The sequence below is a fragment of the Nymphaea colorata genome, chromosome 8 (assembly GCF_008831285.2).
Source record: "Nymphaea colorata isolate Beijing-Zhang1983 chromosome 8, ASM883128v2, whole genome shotgun sequence".
NCBI classification, from domain to species: domain Eukaryota; kingdom Viridiplantae; phylum Streptophyta; class Magnoliopsida; order Nymphaeales; family Nymphaeaceae; genus Nymphaea; species Nymphaea colorata.
In genome coordinates this window covers 24534954-24558041 of record NC_045145.1, presented here as the reverse complement: position 1 = coordinate 24558041, position 23088 = coordinate 24534954, and the positions used below count along the sequence as shown (strand labels likewise).

Sequence of the window (23088 nt, the reverse complement as noted above, 5' to 3'; positions counted from 1 at the left end):
TAAAGAAAATCATATGAGACTCGACTGAGCAGCCAGAGGAGGCAAGTGTGTATGGTATGAGCAATTGCGTATGCAAGCCCACAAAAAAAATTCATATTTTTATATTGATATGTTAGAAATTTTTTTCTCATTTAGATACTAGTGCCTATAAAAATTTTAAAAATTTTATATCTAGTGCCTCTTAGTAAGAAATTTTCACTATCAAAGGTATTTCCATCAAAAACAAAGTTTCATTTTTTTTTTTTTTTGCAAAAGGGGGTTTGCCTCCTTCGAAGAGAAAGAATTGTCCTGTCTTCATGATAAGACAGCCTGCCGAATATGTAAACACACAAACACATTACTGCATATATAGGCGGAATTGAATCATCTTGTATATGGAGAAATCAAATATGTCAGATGAAGTAAAAAATCGTTGCCACATAAGTACTACCAATGATTTATGGTGCAAAAAGATTCATGGAAGTTTTAGTAATGATTGATTTTTAACGCTCAGCTACCTAACGACATTCAACATTTGGTGAATTTAACCTGTTCTATTTTTCATTGTCTTTTTCATAACGTTATCTTATAACAAATTAAAGTAGAGAGATAGTGAAAAGGATGAACACTTCACCAACTTTTTTATATGGCATTCCCATTCTTTTTTTATCACACTTTTCAAAGCTTTCCAAGCTTCTTTTAGGTTGGGTTTGATGGCCTCGTATAGCTGAGACTTGACATTGCATAAAAGGGTGTTTTTTAGGAGATTCTCATTTTATTATACATGTTCAAAGTCATGGATTTAAGATCGGAAGTCTGATCTTAAATCCATGCATCTAAAATCTTAAGAATCTCATATCACCAGGGATTTATCATCAGGTTAAACAAACACAACCTTACTAAAAGCTTTAGTCTCTATGGTTTTTCCAATGAGAAATTGTTTATAAAAAGAGAGGGGGGTCCTACGTCAAATTAATTTTTTTTTTTCAAATTGAGTTCCTCCTTGAGCCCTTGGGCCCGGCCAGTTGGGCCAGAGTATTTCCAGCATATTAGGCTTAAAACTTGGCTTGGCCCCAGTCCAGTCCCGGTGAAATAGTTTGTTTGTTTCATGAACTTGCCTTAAAGATTGTACTTGACTTATAAAGTGATTTGAGTTTGGCAATAATTCTAGGTAAGCAGGGATAAAATTTTATTCTACCGTAGGAGAGACTAAGGTTCCACCTAGCATCTCATTCATTTTAGGGTATAGGGCTTGCTTTCAGTTTCTTGGAATACCTATCCTGCCATGATTTAAATTGTATTTCAGTACCCAGCACGATACACATATAAAGTTAGCGAATAGTCTAAAAATAAGTAAATAAAGCAATAATTGAAAGTACCGACATTCAACAATTATCATTATTTTTACTCAAGTTCTTCATGTAAATTTTCTAAATTGTACGAAAGCTCTTGATTCCAGAGTTCCCGTGTTTGAGCTCAAACCCTTGAGCCTGCAGCTTCGTTTCACTATAAATAGTCACTAAGGCAGGCACCTGGGCCACCGTGCCCCTCTCCATCACCAAATTTAATGGCTTCCCTTTCCCGTTCGTTCATCCTCTTCCTCGTTCTGGCACTGGTTGCAACTGCTCTCGTTGAGCAGGGATCAGCAATCGATAGCCACCACAGTCCTGATGAGACTGGTTGTGTTGTTCTCCCCAAGGGATGCAATCCACAGGCTGCACATGCTGGTCACTCGACCAACAGGAAGATGAAGGAACCCCTCCTGTCAAGCTCTCCGACTCCCTGATGATCAGTCCTCCTTCAGTTTCACCACCGCTGCTCAATGACTTCAGATCATACCAAGTGAACCCATGTCTTCCCACTCTTAAGAATTTATACTACAGATATTTCATATATATATATATATATATATATATATATATATATATATATCCGGCTTGCAGCGATGGCCATTATGTTGGGTTTGTTCCTGTTGTAAACGTGTTGGTCAACGACTTCCAATATTACAAGCACAGAGTTTCTCTCTCTCTCTCTCTCAGATGCAGGATTCTAATCAGCAGGTTCGACCCCATTCCCCAAAGTGAGCCTTGAATATCAGCAGAAAATAGAGAACAAAGCTGGATCTCAGGATCGCTTGAGCTAATTTTCTTACGTTGGTTGATTCCCAGAAATCTGGAGAAACAAAGCTTCCTTTCTTTCAAGAATGATCAACTGTTAGGTTAAATGATTTTACGCCCTTGAGAATAATATACGGCCGATATGGGTGGGGCATTGATTGACAGGCCATTCCATCTTCTTTAGTTATCTAAGCTGCAACTCCAACCCTGTCCTTGTCCGTTGGTGTCATGGCTTTGCCCCTTTGTGAATGATGCCTCACGTGTCAAGTCTTTTTCTAAAATAAAGTTGAATATGACATGCAAAATATGGAAATCCATATGAAAGGGGCAGTTTGTTTTCATTTTACATTATTTTCCCAATTACTGGAGTTTTCCTCTTTGGTCCTTGCGAGGGGCTTTACTTTTTGACTTGGCGACTAAGTTCAAATATCTGACTGGAACTTCTTCGTTTTTTCGATGTTTTGGTGGCAAAAAATAAAACAAAATCACTTTGAGGAAAACTGTGAAGAAACTAACAGCAATGCATGGAACAAAGAGAAAAAAATTTATTTTAAGTGTTAACGAGCTGCTCCGGTGAGATAGGGGCAAAGTAAAATATAATGTTCCATATCAAAGTTTCCAAGCTGGTTTTAAGCACTGTCCCATGCAAAAAAAAAAAAAAAAAAAATTGTGCACTCGAGATATAATGTTCGGAATACCCCTGATCAGTCAAAATGGGAAACCTTTCTAAGGAGAAAAAATAGGTAGTAAAAAAGTTGAATGTCCAACAAAAACTTCCTTTTTTTTTGAAAAATCTCCAAAAGGCCCAACTTCCCCTTCTTTTGCTTTTGGGTGCATATCTGACACTCTCTTCAGTAACAGAATCTTTCATCTACCCAAAGTTACATATACAGAGTTTAGGTTCTGTGTGGAGCTATATAGTGTTGGGCCAGAAACACATCTGCAAGAGTTTGTATTTTTTCCTTTCCTTTTACTGCCCGCCTCATGTTGGGGTATTTTACCTCTGAAGACTTTGTCAAGTTTTAAAAATTTCAAGATGTACTCATAATCGAAATCGGTACAAGAAAGCATGGGCATCTATAGTGTGATTAATATTGATGGAGAAGATCCAAAACAGTGGCGTATGAATATTATGATGCCGATGTTTATTGTCCTCATGATTTTGATCATGATGGTGGTATATTGTGACTTGTGAGTGCAGTGACGGTTGTTTAATATATGCAGTGACCAAGCAATGCAATAGTTTTTTTTTGTTTTTTCTTCTTTTACACTGAGGGGCACTTGATCGAGCTTAAGTCTGGCGTGGGCACCATGCGTAATTTTGAGTGCACTTAATAAAGTTTTTGATTTGCGGTTATCGGCACACCATCCCCCATGTATCTCCTCTGCTCAGGCCAAAAGATTGTTTAAAGACTGCAAAGTAGATATTCTTCCTGTTAAGACGTTGAATTGACCAAACGAGTGGATTTAAGTTTGCTTGGGCATCGGGTCGGCCTGGCCTGACTTGGAAAACCGAGTCCGAGCCTAAGCCCTGCCCAATTAAATTTAAAAATATATAATTTTGATATGAAATAATAAATTTATATCTAGTGCCTCTTAGTAAGAATTTTTCACTATCAAAGTATTTCGATCAAAAACAAAGTTTCATTTTTTTTTTTTTGCGAAAGGGGGTTTGCCTCCTTCGAAGAGAAAGAATTGTCCTGTCTTCATGATAAGACAGCCTGCCGAATATGTAAACACACAAACACATTACTGCATATATAGGCGGAATTGAATCATCTTGTATATGGAGAAATCAAATATGTCAGATAAAGTAAAAAATCGTTGCCACATAAGTACTACCAATGATTTATGGTGCCAAAAGATTCAAGGAGGTTCTAGTAATGATTGATTTTTAATGCTTAGCTATCTAACGACATTCAACATTTGGTGAATTTAACCTGTTCTATTTTTCATTGTCTTTTTCATAACGTTATCTTATAACAAATTAAAGTAGAGAGATAGTGAAAAGGATGAACACTACACCAACTTTTATATGGCATTCCCATGGGTTATTATCTCTACTAGGAGATGGAAAAGGACTAAAATACCTTTCAAAAAAGGGATGGTTTCTTTTTTTATCACACTTTTCAAAGCTTACCAAGCTTCTTTAGGTTGGGTTGACGGCCTCGAATAGCTAAGACTTGACATTGCATAAAGGGTGTTTTTCAGGAGATTCTCATTTTATTATACATGTTCAAAGTCATGATTTAAGATCGATTATCAGCATGCATCTAAAATCTTAAGAATTCATATCACCAGGGATTTATCATCAGGTTAAACCAACACAACCTTAATAAAAGCTTTAGTCTCTATGGTTTTTCCAATGAGAAATGGTTTATAAAAAGAGAGGGGGGCCTACGTCAAATTACAGTTTTTTTTTTTAAATTGAGTTCCTCCTTGTTGGGCCGGGTCAAGTTCCCTCTAGCCCTTGGTCCTGGCCAGTTCGGCCAGAGTATTTCCAGCGTATTACGCTTAAAACTTGGCTTGGCCCCAGTCCAGTCCCGGTGAAATAGTTTGTTTGTTTCATGAACTTGCCTTAAAGATTGTACTTGACTTATAAAGTGATTTGAGTTTGGGAATAATTCTAGGTAAGCAGGGATAAAATTTTATTCTACCGTAGGAGAGACTAAGCTTCCACCTAGCACCTCATTCATTTTAGGGTATAGGGCTTGCTTTCAGTTTCTTGGAATACCTATCCTACCATGATTTAACATGTATTTCAGTACCCAGCACGACACAAATATAAAGTTAGCGAATAGTCTAAAAACAAGTAAATAAAGAAATAATTGAAAGTACTGACATTCAACAATTATCATTATTTTTACTCAAGTTCTTCATGTAAATTTTCTAAATCGTACGAAAACTCTTGATTCCAGAGTTCCCGTGTTTGAGCTCAAACCCTTGAGCCTGCAGCTTCATTTCACTATAAATAGTCACTAAGGCAGGCACCTGGGCGACCGTGCCTCTTCATCACCAAATTTAATGGCTTCCCTTTCCCATTCGTTCATCCTCTTCCTCGTTCTGGCACTGGTTGCAACTGCTCTCGTTGAGCAGGGATCAGCAATCGATAGCCACCACAGTCCTGATGAGACAGATTGTGTTGTTCTCCCCAAGGGATGTGATCCACAGGCTGCACATGCTGGTCACTCGACCAACAGGAAGATGAAGGAACCCCTCCTGTCAAGCTCTCCGACTCCCTGATGATCAGTCCTCCTTCAGTTTCACCACCGCTGCTCCATGACTTCAGATCATACCAAGTAAACCCATGTCTTCCTACTCTTAAGAATTTGTACTGCAGATATTTCACAAACCCAACATAATGGCCATGGCTGCAAGCTAGCACCTCGTTCTGGCACTGGTTGCAACTGCAGATATATATATATCCGGCTTGCAGCCATGGCCATTATGTTGGGTTTGTTCTTGTTGTAAAAGTGTTGGTCAACGACCTCCAATATTACAATCACGGAGTTTCTCTCTCTCTCTCTCTCAGATGCAGGATTCTAATCAGCAGTTTCGACCCCATTCCCCAAAGTGAGCCTTGAATATCAGCATTAAATAGAGAACAAAGCTGGAGCTCAGGATCGCTTGAGCTAATTTTCTTACGTTGGTTGATTCCCAGAAATCTGGAGAAACAAAGCTTCCTTTCTTTCAAGAATGATCAACTGTTAGGTTAAATGATTTTACGCCCTTGAGAAAATATACGGCCGATATGGGTGGGGCATTGATTTACAGGCCATTCCATCTTCTTTAGTTATCTAGAATGCAGCTCCAACCCTGTCCTTGTCCGTTGGTGTCATGGCTTTGCCCCTTTGTGAATGATGCCTCACGTGTCAAGTCTTTTTCTAAAATAAAGTTGAATATGACTTGCAAAATATCGAAATCCATATGAAAGGGGCTTTTTGTTTTCATTTTACATTATTTTCCCAATTACTGGAGTTTTCCTCTTCGGTCCTTGCAAGGGGCTTTACTTTTTGACTTGGCGACTAAGTTCAAATATCTGACTGTAACTTCTTCGTTTTTTCGATGTTTTGGTGATAAAAAATAAAACAAAATCACTTTGAGGAAAACTGTAAAGAAACTAACGGCAATGCATGGAACAAAGAGAAAGAAAATTTATTTTAAGTGTTAACGAGCTGCTCCGGTGAGATAGGGGCACAGTAAAATATAATGTTCCATATCAAAGTTACCAAGCTGGTTTTATGCACTGTCCCATGCAAAAAAAAAAAAAATTGTGCACTCGAGATATAATGTTCGGAATACCCCTGATCAGTAAAAAGTGGGAAACCTTTCTAAGGAGAAAAATAGGTAGTAAAAAAGTTGAATGTCCAACAAAAACTTCCTTTTTTTTTGAAAAATCTCCAAAAGGCCCAACTTTTCCTTCTTTTGCTTTTGGGTGCATATCTGACACTCTCTGCAGTAACAGAATCTTTCATCTACTCAAAGTTACATATACAGAGTTTAGGTTCTGTGTGGAGCTATATAGTGATGGGCCAGAAACACATCTGCAAGAGTTTGTATTTTTCCTTTCTTTTTACTGCCCGCCTCATGTTGGGGTATTTTACCTCTGAAGACTTTGTCAAGTTTTAAAAATTTCAAGATGTACTCATAATCGAAATCGGTACAAGAAAGCATGGGCATCTATAGTGTGATTAATATTGATGGAGAAGATCCAAAACAGTGGCGTATGAATATTATGATGCCGATGTTTATTGTCCTCATGATTTTGATCATGATGGTGGTATATTGTGACTTGTGAGTGCAGTGACGGTTGTTTAATATATGCAGTGACCAAGCAATGCAATAGTTTTTTTTGTTTTTTCTTCTTTTACACTGAGGGGCACTTGATCGAGTTTAAGTCTGGCGTGGGCACCATGCGTAATTTTGAGTGCACTTAATAAAGTTTTTGACTTGCGGGTATCGGCACACCATCCCCCATGTATCTCCTCTGCCCAGGCCAAAAGATTGTTTAAAGACTGCAAAGTAGATATTCTTCCTGTTAAGACGTTGAATTGACCAAAGTGGATTTAAGTGAGCTTGGGCATCGCGGCCTGGCCTGACTTGGAAAACCGAATCCGAGCCTAAGCCCTGCCCAATTAAATTTAAAAATATATAATTTTAATATGAAATAATAATTAATATAATTAATTATAATAAAATATTGTGTATATATATATATAAATTAATAAAATTTTTTAAAAATAACTTGTTGGGCTCGAATCGGGCTTATCCGGCCCACCCGGGCCAGCCCCATAACGACTCGGGCTGGCCCGGGTCCATTTTTCTCGTGCTCGGGCCCGAGTCAGGCCGGGTGCCGGGTATCCGGCAACAGCCCGACCTGGTGCCCTGCCTCAGCATGTATAAACCGGCCCAATATGCCCCACTGCTTGTCCTTCCGACGCAAATGTTGCTGAGAGAAAATTTTGTCGTTCGTTTGCAGTGGCAGCCAATACCATTATGATGTTCCAGTGGATCTCCCAAAAAACTTTGATGATTTGGGGGATTTGATATTCTACCAACTTTTGGTATCCAAGGAAAAACTTCAACCATGTGGATAGCTGCCCCACTACAAAAAATTGGTATTTTACCAATGGCCAGGAAACATTGGTAAAGGAGGAAAGAACATCAGTAAAAATTTTACCGTCGTTTAGTCGGGACATCAGTTAAGAGAATATTGGTGAAAATGTCACCGACTTTTCAAAGCTGTCAAAAAGTAGGACTTATGCAAGATTTCCAGAAAAAAATGGTGGAATTTGTAGTTTCTAACCCTAAAACAAATTTAATTATTATATATCTTAGTCATTTCATCTATGAATGGAATGGCGTACTGGACAGGGCAGGGGCTGGTAGCGGGTTCAAGTTCTCATGGCATCAACTCCTTGTGTTGTAAAAGGAAGCACACCAATATGCAAATTGAATCATATCACAAAAACAAACCTACCACTCTAGGAGGAAGGAGGAAAAGGGTGAAAGGCTTCAACTTTCAACCCAGCAGTAAAATGAAATACTCATCTCATCTAGCTCACAACGAGATGTACTTCGGCCACTTCTCCTATGGAAAAGTAGCTTGTCACCTTGAGCAATACTCGTATGCAGCATTTTTTTGCCAGAGGATGGGATGGACAACTGAAATAGCAACTATGGAACAATGGCAGGTAATCTAGGGGCTGAGAAGCACATGGATGTAATCTCATTGTCACCAAACAAGGTAATGAACATGAAAATGACGTTTATAGGAAACATTGGTAAATGACTTTATAGGATTTATAATTTCTGAACAACTCTTCCTATCTCTCACTGCAAAAGAAGAAATGTCTATATCAAATCTGAATCCAAATTTGAATATAATTCAAATCCTAGGCAAATCTGATTGTCAAATTCACATCTAAATCTGAGTCTGACTTTTAAACAGACTGAACCACTTTATAATATGTCCGGAACGAACTTTCAAATGGATGGATATCAAATAGAGGAGATTTATTTAACATGAATCTGAAATCGATTCCAAATCTGTTGAAATATTTAGTTAAATCTGAATCTGAATACGATCATGTGTTATTTCTTAAAGCTGTATTTGGTCCGACTGATTCAGATGATAATTTGTTATATAATCCAATTCTTTTAAAGTAGTTAATTTGGTCAGATATATGATCCAAATTGAATTTATTAACACTTATATAGATGATATATATATGTGTGTGTGTGTGTGTGTATCATTATGTCAATTATGTGTTTCTTGTGGAGCATCCGATTTTTTTATCTGACGTTCCTTGTTACTTAAAAAAGTAAAAGTAAAAAACAAAATAGTTGAGGCGGCAGCTGTAGGGCTGCACACAAGCAGAGTCAAGCTCGAGCTCAGATCTAGTCATGTTTAGTCAGCTCGAGCTCGACACAAGATCCATAACTCGAACTCAAACTCGAAATTGACTCGAGAGACTGTGTTTGAGCTTGAGCTCGACTCGTGGGCTCGTTTTAACTCATTTATCCTGTATGTTTTCCCCAGAAAGCATAAACTATTCTACATTGTGTTTCATCTCTGAAGTTAGAACTCAATGCAGGAACACCCAATTTCCAGAAACCCAAAAAGAACACATACAAAAAATAAAAAAGGACTGTAATGTATCCCAACCGACACATACAACAATCCTGGAAGAGAAACTTGAGGGGCTGCTTACCTTTGGTCATCTGCCACCAACGGAGGAGGAAATGTAGGGTGAAGATAGATGAGAGAAAAAATGATAAGGGAAAGCGTGGGTGAGGAGAGAAAAATGAGAGGGAAAACGAATGAGGTTGATTGATTGAAAAGAGTAATGATGAGGGTAGGTGGTGGGTGTAATGATGAAGGTAAGAGGAAGCATGGGTGAAGAGAGAGAAAAGGAAATGAAAAATTCAAAACACGTAAAGAAAGCAATGAGAAAAAAAATAATAAAAAGTTTGTAAAATTTAACAAACCAAGCAAAAAGCCCAGCTGAGTCGAGTCCAACCAACTCAAACTCGGCTTGCTAATATATTCGAGCTTATATTTAAGCTCGAGCTCAACTCATACAGAAAACGAGTGGAACTCGAGTCAGGTTTACTCGAGTGAGTTCGAGTTGAGCCCAAGTTGGCTCGACTCTTTGTGCAGCCTAGTCAGTTGTGACCATGAATGGGGAGAAACTGTCACCTCCCTTTGACGGTGTTGGCAACCATTGGCTCAAAACCACCGGGGACATCGGCGACACATTAACAAGAAGAAATCGTCGCCTCCTCCTCGCTGTGTTGGAGAACCACCGGCGGGCAATAGCAGAGCTACCTTGTGGCTGGATTGTATGATAACGGATTGTATGCCAACACTAGACTCAGGCCTAGCTATATGCAGGGCCCACACCAGACTTAGGCTGCTGTCCCGTAGTCCAATATGCATTCATTCCATCGCAATAATAAGATGTATTAGTGCCCCTCTTCCACCACTACACTCAATCGTCTATTGTCATCTTGAATAGGTCTAACCAATTTGCAAGGGCAGAAATTAATCTCGCTCTCATGTTTCAGATTTTGCTCCCAAAGCTATCCACATACAGAATAACAATCAACTACAAAGTTGAGAAATTGTTTAACACCTCAAAAGTTTAATCCTTTATATGTAAGATTACGAAGAATTTTGAAAGACTTATAAAGGAGGCTGTTAAGTGATTGATTATCTTAGTTCATTTGAACTTGCAAGGGGGTGGGTTAGATCTGTTAAATCAGGGGTTCAAATCCGGTGTAGGAGTATGACTCAAGTTGTTACAATAGTATCAAAGCGGCTTCAACACTTGAACCTATGATCACACATGCAAAACCAAAATCCAAATGAAACCAAACCTGGATGCCCTAATATAGCTAACTACACTATGAAAAGATCCTCCCAACATCTTTGCAAGACCCAAACCCATAAGGGAGCACGAGATACAACCTCCAATTTTAATGACATGCCGATCTCCAAATTGATGTGAACAAATACTTACTCCCCACCTTCCACTTACCCATTGCAAAATAAGCTACATTTTCTTTTGAAGAGGCTGAGTCCTCTAATAAGCTTCTTTGAAGGTAGCAATAGGTGTCAAACTGATTGTCAGAAATATCGGTATGGGGTTTTTAATAGCAAGATTTTTGTTGAGTATGATTCGGGAAAGTTGTTTTCTTAGGAAAATCTCAGAAAAAACTCAAAAAGGTTAAAAATAGCTATAAATTCATTAAATCAGAAAGTAATAAGAAAACATAAATAAAACTATATAAAAGTGATAAAGAACATTTAATGATGATAAACATCATGAGATATAATTTAGTTTGAGTTTAAATTTGAATCCATGATAATGTCAATGCTAAAAAACAGAAAAATGAAAAATAGAAAAAATTGCAAAAAAATGTGAAAAAATATGATAAATATAATTTTCTTTTTTTTTCAACATATCGATTTCCCTTTTTCTAGTTGTTCTTATTTTTTATGTTAATATGATGATATTTTTTAAATATCACGATATTTGTGACACTATACACTTAATTTCTGTCGGGCCCCCAGAGGTGTGAACAAAATTGAATAGGACTTCATCAATTTTTGGACAAATAAAAGTTGAGTGACACTCAGTTTCTAACCATACAACAACTTATTGGCATCTACCAACGTTGATTTTTCATATATATATATATATATATATATATATATAATGAACAATAATAATTGGAGTCCAAACCTTCATTTGGATGAACCCAGGGTTTTTGAACTAGGATCCTGTACTTTATCATGTATTGACCAACAACATCATCAACTTAGACGTGGCACCTTAAAAGTAAGGAACTGAAGCTTTAACAGTACCATGTATTTGTCATCCATCAAAGAATGAAAGTCTTTTTGTAAAATTTACATACATTTAACTGTGTAGTCTCATGCTAAGGTCTCAACAATAAACATTTTGGATGAGATATTGCTTGATCACGGATTCAACTTGTCCCATGAATAAAGAATTAATTTCACAAAATTGGGTTTACAGGAAGATAGCGCAAACCAGAGGACAGAATGAAATAATTCTCCACACATAGAGGCATTTGTAGTGTTATAACTTGAGTAGAGCAGCCATAAAAATGGTTTTCTCACCATTTCATCAAATTGAATGAATGGTGCTTGAATCCACTGCATTCTGTCAACATGAAATCAAATGATGGTTAAAAGTAGTTAAACGTGACAAACTACTATACAGGGAACAAGAGAGATTGATTCAAAGCTTGTGCCAACTAAACTAGTTAAAACATATCTTCAATGCCTTCCCTAGTCTTCAATTGTGCGTAGTTAGGGGACTAAATTACTTTCTCCCCTATTAAATACCTACCAGCAGTATGCATTCGAGTCAATATCCGTTAAGCATTTCCAATTCTATCAAGCTTCAAGCGTTGACATTGAAGATGTCAGAGTAAGCGAGTCATAAACGTCCATAACCCGTCCGCACTAAATGCGGCGTGCTCAGCACTATTCAATTCAGATTGGAAGTCTTCAAGAGGACCCTCAATTATGTATCAATATATTTAAATTTGAACCTTAGTCCTGAACCTATCTTTTGATCATGACATCTTTGGACACTTTTCTTCCATCTTTTGAGTATTAAGGAAGATAAAAAAACCAAAAACTTTAATTGGCTGGTAAAGAGTTTAAAACATGAAGCAAGACATTTAGCCTATCAGGAGGTGAAGTGTAAGCTTCAAAATGAAATTGGTAAAATATATATTTCAAAAAAAAAGAGACAAAAACTGAAAACGAACAACTAATTTAAATGATAGGCACTAAGCAGCAATGTCAAATTTATGGTGGACGACAATTTACTTATAGCAACAAATTTCTAAATTTTAACCACACAACTATCTAACATCTGGCAACATAGACTTTTCCTATATACACATTGAGACCACCTAATTAACAACAAGAATTTGTATCTAAACCTTGAGTTGGATGTTTGTAAAGGGATTGTTTCGGGGTTTTAGAACATTATGCGAGTGTTCCATTAACCTGCCTCAAAATTTGGGCAGATTCATAGAACATTAGAACTAGATGTCAATGAATCTCCCCTAATCTTTGGGGCATATGCATAGGACACTTTCAAAGTGTTCCATTTACCAAATGATTTGGTTTTAGCTTGAACTTGGATCTTGCACTCTATCATGTATTGATCCACAACATGTTCAACTTCGACACTGTGCCTTAAAAGCAAAGAAATGAAGCTTTTACAAAAACAAGTTTTAGGGTTTGATGAAATCACAAAAATACACTTTCATTTAACTGCTTTTGTCTTTTTATGTAATCGACAACAGTGGCATGCTTTGTCATCCAGCAAAGCATGAACTTATTTTGTGAAATTCTCATACATTTAACTGTGTGTATCTTCATGCTAAGGCCAGAACAATAAACCTTTTGGATGAGATATTGCTTGATCATGGATTCATTTTTTCCTTGAATAAAGAATTAATTTCATAAGGTTAGGTTCACAAGCTGATAGCACAAAGCAGAGAGGTTGGGGGGAAGCGTGAGGGTTTCAAACTTCTCATTGGGCGGCGAGATGAAATACTTTTCCTGCTCACCCAACTATGATTGGAGCCTGCTGGAGCATTTGGTGGGTGTTATAACTTGAGTAAAACAGCCATATAAATGATTTTCCAACCATTTCACCAAATTGAAGGAATGGTGCTAGAATTCACAGCATTCTGTCAACATGACATCAAATGTTGGTTACAAGTAGTTAAATGTGAACAAACTACTATACAAGGAACATGAGAGATTGTTCAAAGCTTTTGTAGCCCAAATAAACTACTTAAATAATCTCTTCATTCATCAGTCCCTTTCCTGGTCTTCAAATGTGAGTAGTTGGGGGACGATCAGAAATCTGCACGCGAGTCAATATATGTCAAGCATTTCCAATTCAATCAAGCTTCAAGTTTTGACATCAAAGATGTCAGAGTAACTGAGTCATAAACGTCCATGACCCATCCGCACCAATTGCAACATACTCAGCACGAGTCAATTCTTTGGAAGTTTTCAAGAGGTTCCTTAATTACGTATCAATATATTTAAATTTGAACCTTAGTCATGAACCTATCTTTTGATCATGACATCTTTGGACACTTTTTTCCCGTCTTTTCAGTATTAAAAAAAGATAAAAAAACCAAAAAACTTTAATTGGCTGATATAGGCGTTTAAGGCAAGAGGCAAGACTTGAGCCTATCACGAGGTGAATTGTAAGCTTCAACATGAAATTGGTGAAATATTTATTTAACATAAAGACAAAAACTGAAGAAGAACAACTAATTAAAATGATAAGTAAGCATTAAATAACAGTGCCAAATTAAACACTGCCAGATAATATCAACGCTTGATTTCACTTGGGCCAAGTGCTATTTGAAGGAGGTTAGTTCAATAACTCATTAAACTCAAACTAATTAAACAAGCTTGGCCCAAACTAAATCAATTCTGTTTGGTTCAACAAGAACTCTGCATAGATAATTTTTTGGACCAATGTACCTGAGTGGAAATAATTAACTAACAATGGAAAGGAAGGGACCAGGTCCATGTAGATTTTGTAAAAACTCATGCAACAACTACTTTGGTATTTACTCTTATCTCTGGAATGAGGAAAAATGGTTGTAGGCACTCCAAATTTTCCCTTTCTAAAACCACACGAAATTGAGTTATAAAAAATGTTGGGAATGTTACGTTCATTTAAATGGAATTTCAAAAGAAGAAGAGCAATGTAAAAAATTGACATCTGTGTGAGTGCAGTCCAAATACAAATTTAGTGAGTGCAGTCCAAGTACAAGAACAAGCTTCACCATAGAAATGTGAAGCTTAAGGAAGTCAGTAGGGTTCATTTATGAAATAATCCAGATTGATGGCAAGCTTGATGTGGAGGTCGATCCAGACAAGAACTAATGGAGCAAAGGATCTTCAAACCTGTTAAATTAATGCTAGTCCTGGAATCAGCTGATCCGACGGACTAATTGTATCAACTGTACAAAATGCATCGGTCAGTGCTACTGACTCGGCTTGTACTTGGCATGTTATTTAAATAATTAGAACACTAGAAAATAGACTTATTTTGAATTAATGTAGGGCATGCAGTTCTCATTATCAATAAAATATGTGTGGAGTTTGAAACAAATCTACAACGACTAAATACAAAACGTTTGTATGCTTTTTGGTTATGGACAACTACATACTACACACACACACACACACATACATATATATAGACACAAAGAAGTTCTTACCATCTTACTGGAAAAGCTTTGGGATGTGGAAGTATGTATAAATTAAAGGGGGAAGAATTTAATTTTTACTACGATTACTTGTCCGTTGATCAGATAGACCGATGCTTATTGTTCCTCACATTAAATGCCATTGGAACTAAGGGTGCGTTTCTTTAACCACAGATTTGAGACCCACAATGTTCTGAGATCACTAGGATTTCAAATATATGAATTTAAGCTTGAATACCCCCCATCCGACTTTATATCCATAGTTTTTTACATGTTACCTGATATAAAATCCATATTACTAAGATCCTTAATTTACTTATACTGAGGATCTTACAATGCAGACTCAGAAAAGAGGCTATCGAATGCTACCTAATCAAGTGTGACAACCAGAAGGAAAATGAGAGATCGATCCAGAGCTTCTGGTGCCAAAATATGCTACTTTAAACATTTCCCTGTCATCGGCCTAGACCATCTAAATATTGATGGGCTAGAACATTAATTGATAAATTGATGCCCCCCTCATAATGGTATTTTTGCTAGTAGTTGAGTGATTAAAATTTCTCGGGCCCCCTACTAACTGCCACCAAATATGGAGTTAATACACGTCAAGCATTCCCTGTCCTATCTTGAGCCGTTCTACATTATTCAAGTTGCCCTGATAGTTGAGTCAATGATTGGCAGGTTTTTATGGGGACTCACAAGATTCATTAATTGATTTTTATCATCTTCGGATCTAACTCAAACCATAAGTCTGATCCAAACTTTGAATCATGACGTCTTTTTCATTGGATGATTTAAGGGAGGAATTAGAAAAACGGAAGAAAGAGTTGAAAACTGGCATAAAGAAAACATGATAGTGGAAATATACTAATGAAGTAAGGGCTACTTGGCCATGAGAACGCCATTAATGTGATCAGCCATGTCATGGTTGTGCAAGATTAACAATTTTTTTTAAAAAAGAAACCGTTTCTCAAAGAGAATCTATAAAAGGGGCTTTGATTCCTTATCATGGTTATGCAGGCACAGAATTACCACCAACAACTTCGGCTGGTATGGCTCAGCCAGTTTGTCACCTTTTCCATAAGCTTTCTTCTGTGTTGCTTCCTTACCTTGACTATAGTGCTTGGCGAGGAAGAGGTATCACCAGCTTTTGTTTCTCTAAGCAATGTGACCGATGAATTTGCATTGCTATCCTTCAAATCCCAGGTAACCAGAGACCCCTACAATGTACTCTCAAACTGGAACTCAAACATTTCCTTCTGCCAATGGAATGGAGTTTCATGCAGCCGTAGTTCACAAAGGGTTGTTGCTCTGAACCTCACCGACAAGGCACTTGAAGGTACCCTCTCCCCATACATCAGCAATCTCTCCTTCTTGCAAGTTCTTCATCTTATCGTTGATTTTAGCCGCCTCCCTTCATTGAAAATACTTTCCATATGGGGAAACCATTTTAAAGGGTTAATTCCACAAACACTAAGCCATTGTCAAGGTCTCCAAACACTGTCAGCAGCGGGCAACCAATTCTATGGAAGCATCCCAAAGTTTCTAGGCAGTTTGTCAGAACTCAAGTACTTAAACATTGGTGGTAATAGGCTCACTGGCACCATTCCAGTTGCTTTGGGTAATCTCTCAAAACTGGGGTGGTTTTTTATCAGTGAAAATCAGAAACAGGGGAACATTCCTTCTAAGTATGGAAGCCTAACCCACTTGATGGCCTTTAGCATGCAAAGGAACAATCTCACTGGTACACTGCCTGAGAGCTTGTTTACCTATCCGCTCTTTGGGGTTTGAGTTTCATGACCAATCAACTAACAAGGCATCTCCCAAAAGATGCTGGCCGCTTCCTGCCCAATCTCCGATGACTCTATATGCATATAAATAATTTTGATGGCCCTCTCCCAGCTTCTCTTTCTAATGCTACAAGACTTCAAGTTCTTAGTGCAGAAAGCAATAAATTTAGTGCTCCGATACCATTAGAATAGGTAGTCTGTCACAACTCAAGTACCTTTCACTTGGGGGAAATACGTTGACCAATGTCCCTGGCAACCGAGAGCTCTCCATTCTCACATCCTTCACTAGGTGTCGGATGCTAGAGGAACTTTATCTATCACAAAACCTTTTGAACGGCATTCTTCCTACCTCTGTTGGAAACCTGACAGCCACCTTGTCGAAACTTGACATTTCCTCTAATCAGATTGAAGGTACTATCCCATTAGCCCTAGCCAACTTGACCAAGTTAATTTCCTTAAAGTTGAGTTCCTACAAAATAAAGGGCTCATTACACCAAATATAGGACAGATGCACAGCTTATAGGTGTTGCTTCTTGACAACAATGCATTAGAAGGCCCAATCCCACTATCATTCTACCAGTTGGTCTGCATGTATGCTCTTGATATTGGACACAACATGCTAATTGGGTCAATTTCAAGCTCTATAAACAATCTCACTAGTTTGTACAGGCTGTATCTAAGTTCAAACAATTTGTCATCAACACTACCGCCTGGTCTTTGTGAGTTGAAGGACTTGTGGGAGCTATACTTGCAGGACAACTCCTTCACTGGTCACCTGCCATTGGGTATCGGGAATTTTATCATCATGGACCATATGGATATCTCTGCAAACAAGCTGAGTGGAGAATTGCCTGCATCATTATCAAAGCTCCAAATGCTAGAGTATTTGAATCTCTCTCAGAACACATTTGATGGTCGCATTCCTGAACAACTTCATCACATGCTAAGCCTTGGCACTATTGACCTTTCCCATAACAAGCTTTCTGGTGAGATACAAAATCATTGGAGAAACTTCAATACATCCAGGTCTTGGACTTGTCCTTCAATCTATTGGAAGGAGAGATTCCAAGTGGTGGAAAGTTTGCAAACCTTTATGTCGAGTCATTCCTAGGGAACTATGCACTATGTGGAGCTCCCAAATTCCAAGTCCCATTGTGCTTACACAAAACAGAGAGACAAAGTAAGAGAAATGTAGCTGAAGTCATTGTCGCTTGCACAATTGGAGGCTCAACACTTTTGGTCATTGTTTGGACACTCATCGGTATCTCATGCTATAGAAAGAAGCGGTTGTTGAAACATCCCAATGACATTGAAAGGTTACAAGAAATTACAGTTCCGATGATTTCTCACAGAGAGTTAGTGCACGGAACGAGCAACTTCAGTAATGCAAATTTTCTTGGGAAAGGTTTGGTTCAGTGTACAAAGGAATTCTAGCGGATCGAACGACAGTGGCTGTTAAGGTCCTTAATTTGTTATTTGAGGGAGCATCTAAAAGTTTTGACATCGAGTGCACTGTCATGCGCCAAATCAGGCACCGAAATCTTGTTAAAGTCATTGCGTCTTGCTCTAGTAGAGATTTCAAGGCTTCAGTTCTCCAATACATGCCCCTTGGGGGCCTAGAAGTCTATCTAGATTCAGATGGCCATCACTTGAATCTCGTTCAGAGATTGGATATCATGATAGATGTGGCTTGTGCTCTAGAATATCTTCACCATGGTTACTCGGAGAACATGACAGCATACGTCAGCGATTTTGGCATTGTAAAGATTCTAGTTGGTCAGAATTATTCTACTCTTACAGCCACTCTGGGAACCACAGGGTACATTGCACCAGGTATGTATCTCTTTTTATTTTTGTCTTTTTATAAATTTTGTGTTTCACGAAGTGTGAGTATAATTGCCTGAACCATTTCTTGAGTCAACGTGACCTCACTTTGAGTTCTTATATGTGTGTGTGCATGTGAACACATTCTCTTTCTCTTCAATTCACAGAGAAAGTGGAAGAGAGGATGGGATCACATGAGAGGGGCTGGAGAGGTCATAAGGTGAGATAGAAAAGACAAAGAGAGAGTGGGTGGGTTTGCCAGTCCTAGTTGTCTCTCTCTCCCTCTCTCTCTCTCTCTCTGTGTGTATATATATATATATATATATATATATATATATATATATATATATATATATATATATATATATATATATATATATATATATATATATTCATTCATTCATTCATCTATTTATATTGAAATCAGATGGCTAAGCTTTTTTTTTTTAAATTTTGTATTGTTTAAAACATTGCAAAAAATGCATTGATGATAGTCAATGTTTTGGCAACCCTTTTTAGCATTGAGACCATTTTTAGGGTCACAAAATAAGAAAAGGAGTCATCCGTAACATAGGTAGCCCACTGATTTCAACTATATATATATATATATATGTTTATATATATATATATATATATATATATAATTTGGTCTTGACTTACATGGTTTAGCTAATTTACTCTTTTGTGGTTTGCAATATAATATCAATAAATATATTAATTGATGTGCAACACCCATGATCCTTCTAATCATCATGATTTGGTAGTTCACGCATAAAGACACACACAAGTGGTTCCTAGCTCAATAATGTAAAGGTCATTGACAAAATCTTTTACATGGACAATGCATTCGTTGTTTGTTTGGCTTGTGGTGTTGCATGCTAGTCTTTACATTGTTTTATGCTCATGTACACATGTGTTATTTGCATGTCCTAAACAGACAGGAATCTTCAATTGGTCTTCTTCTTTCAACAGAAGTTATAATTTTTTTTTTCTTTCTTGTATAAAAGAATCGTAATCGTAAATACCTTTCTACCTAATGGTTTAAGACTGGCTAACAATCGGCACTATTGAATAATTTACTTGATTTAGGAGCCATTTAAGAGAACCTTGAGAAAGGTCACAGGAGAATTAGAAGTAAGATGAGTTTAATTAGGCCTTTATGTTGTGAAATCATTGCGCCAACCAACTAATGAAGGTCAACAAATCTCACATGCCCCATAGAAAAAATCTGGATTTGTGTTTAAATTCTTTTAAGAGCACTTGAATATCATATATATAGGACATCAGTTCAAAATAGACTTGGGCAACGGCCAGCCCGGCTTGATAAGAACTGAGTTTGGGCAAGCCTGATGTCCGAAATCCGAGCCTAGGACTGGTGCAGTTACATAAAAATTATTTTTAAATATAAAATAATTTTTTTGGATATAAAATTTATTTTAAATAACAATATATATTATTAATAAAATAAAATTAATATTTAAAAGTTATTGGGATGGATCAGACCCCCGTCGGGCTAACCCGAGTTGGCCCGATACATTATCGGGCGGGCTCAAACCTGGGCCCGGTCTAGTGGGGTAGTCGTTGGGTACCTGGCCAATAACTACGTCTAGTTCTAAATCATAATATTGTATTTATTTTTTGATGTATATATGAGAATACAACAAGAGAGGCAGGATTGGAGGTTCAATTGCTTAAGTCCATTAATTTCCAGGCCTCTTTCCCAAAACCAATTAGTGCAATTGTGTCATAGATGAGCATTAGCCAATTATATTATACTTGCTAATCATGTCTAATATTGTTGGATGGTTGAATTAGAATTTGGGATGGCTGAAAAGGTGTCAACCAAAGCTGATGTCTACAGCTTCGGAATTCTCCTCCTTGAGGTGTTTACAGGAAGAAAGCCTACTGAAGAACAGTTTGATGGGGATTTTAGCTTGAGGCAATGGGGGCTGAAGCATTTCCTGTTGCAATTTCAGATGTCATTGCCAGCCATCTTTTGAACGAAAGTGACACTACTCCAACTAAAAGATCAGCTGCTATGAATGAACTGCTGGTGATGATCATGGAGATAGGCTTGTCATGTTCAAGGGTGTCTCCAAATGAGAGAATGGACATGAAGGAAGTGGTTGTAGGGCTGAGAAGGATACGATAGAAGATAAGAATGATAGAAGGATAATTCAAATATATTCATAGATACAATGGGATTTAATTTCAGGGCACCAGCCATTGGCAAAAATAGTTGGAGGTGGAAATGTAGTTTGATTCTTTCATCGAGAGCTCTCACTTGCATTGCTCAATTACAGTTGCATATAGGATTTAATAAAGATATTCTTAATATGCTTGTGTGTTCTATTCCTAAGGCATTTGGGTGATCAATCTTGTAGAACAACTCGCACATTTCCAGTGCAAGTTACATGTAAGATGCTTGGAACTTTCTCCATTATTGCGGTTTGTGCCTTATTCTAAGTAAGGTCACCTCAATAGCCGGAGTTTAGATAAATCCTCAACACAATTTCTCAAACCTTTCAAAAAAATGCACAACAATAAGAATGAACAAAAATACATAATTCCAGTAAGTTTTGGACTGAATTCTATTTTATGAAAAGAAGAGCCCTTGAATGAGGAGGATGAGAATTTTATGCTGTGAGCATCATGTGTTATTGGAGCATGCTATATGTGATGGCCCTCTAACAAAGGAGCATGTGTTATGGACTTAAAATGATAAAAAGGACCAAATGACCCAGTTAGTTAAATAGAAGACCCTTCCCCCTACAAGTAAAAGTGAAACATGGAAAATCTTTATTCTATTTCATAGGAAGTGAATCCAACATTGTTTAAAGGAAGCCTGCTGTTGTCTCAAAGAAAGTAATATCTTTAATCTTTTCAAGCATACAAAAATGCATGAAGCCAAACCCATGAACACGCCGATGGCCACATTCATAAAATTATTTGCTGGTCACAGTTCGAAGTTCAAGGATGCTACTTTATATTCAAGTATTGTGGGAGCATTGCAATACGTGTCCCTCGCCCAGCTTGACATTGCCTTCTGTGCAAATAAGGTTGTTTGCATCCCAAAATTTGTTTAAGGCAGGTTGTGTTCATTTTCCATGCATTTCATATTCACCCAAACATTATCTTCAACCTATATGTGGTGTGGTATTTGGTAAAAAATTTAAAACTTTATGAGGCAAAGGAAAGAAAATCTTTTTAAAGGAAAGTATTTCATAAACTTTTATCAAGACACTTAGAGAGAGTGAGATAAGGATTTTTCAGAGAGAGAAAATATAGATGGAGAAAAACTAGTAAAAGAGCAAGATATTTTAAAGGAAAAATAAGGGAGAGAGAGAAACAAAAATTTATAAGTAAGTGGAACAAAATAAAGCGAGAAACTAGTAGAAGAGAAGGAGATTTTAGTTGAAAAGCTAGTAGAGGAGCAAGAGATTTTAAGATAAACATGAGAGAGAGAGAGAGAGAGAGAGAGAAAGAGAGAGAGAGAGAGAGGAAGAGATAAATATTTTTAAGAGAAAAAAAACTAGTAGAAGAACAAAGGAATTTAAGAGAAAAATGAGTGCAAGAGGGAGAGAGAGATAAAGATTTTGAAGAGAAAGAAAATAAATAAAGAGAGGAAAAAATAGTAGAATAGAAAAAGATTTTAAGAAAAAATGAGAGAGAGAGAAATGTAAAGATTTTTAAGGGAGAGAATGGAAAATTTGTGAAGATAGATTTTAAGGGAATAATAAGAAAGATATAAAGATTCTAAGAGAAAAAAATGAGAAAGAGCGAAGAAAACAAGGAAGAAAAAATTATCTAACAACGAGATATTTAGGCCCTCTTTTTTTATATCGAAATTAAAATTTATGAGATAATATTGAAAATTTTCAATTTCAATATTTTTTTGCAAGCGAGAGAGGAACTTGTGCTTCAATCCCATTAGGAAGACGTGCTTTTAAAGGCCGATCACTTCTTTAAGACTACAAATAGGATGATCAATAGGTATTCTATCAAGGGAATGAGGATTTGAAGGATGTCAAAACTAATTGTAGCATTCCTGATTTGGACAATCCCCAACCTCAAAAAACAATATAAAAGAAAAAAAAATCCCACCACAAGCTCTCATAATCATAGTTCATCCATCTATCAATAGAAAAATCAACTGGCCATACATGCACATTATCTATTTTGTAGAGATATAACAAAGGCATACACTCAATGGAAGGTAAAAAATAAAATGAAAAAAAAAAGAAAAAGAAAAAACATATCATGCCTATTTGAGTTGATGAAATAAACAAGACTTGACTTCAGTTGCTCATGGCTGTTGGCTCTAAATAAGAAATTTCAAGAGCTCTCTTACATGGCCATGGGGAGATGATGAAGGGAAGAGAAAGAAAAAATGAGACTACATGCCTCGCGATGGCATGTGCTGGGGTGAAAGATTACCCAACCTGACAAAACAAACTTGCTGGGCTGAGCTAAGCTAGGCTAGGCTGGCCCGACTTTTAGTCTGGTATTGGAGGCCTGATTCTGTTCAATATACACATTTAAACCCCACCTCTCCATTTTGTTTTTTCTTTTTTTTTCTCTCT

At 37.2% G+C, this 23088-nt stretch overlaps 2 long non-coding RNA genes across 2 annotated transcripts; one reads left to right on the top strand and one right to left on the bottom strand.

Moving 5' to 3' along the window:
• Nucleotides 1-1337: 1337 nt before the first annotated feature.
• LOC126410281 (uncharacterized) lies at nt 1338-5189 on the bottom strand. The gene is made up of 2 exons (XR_007574014.1): nt 5088-5189; nt 1338-1511 (listed from the first exon to the last, which is right to left on the bottom strand). It is a non-coding gene; the product is annotated as an uncharacterized LOC126410281 (long non-coding RNA).
• Nucleotides 5190-5254: 65 nt separating this feature from the next.
• On the top strand, nt 5255-6852 carry LOC116258560 (uncharacterized). The gene is made up of 2 exons (XR_004173742.2): nt 5255-5395; nt 5629-6852. It is a non-coding gene; the product is annotated as an uncharacterized LOC116258560 (long non-coding RNA).
• The last annotated feature ends 16236 nt before the right edge of the window (nt 6853-23088 follow it).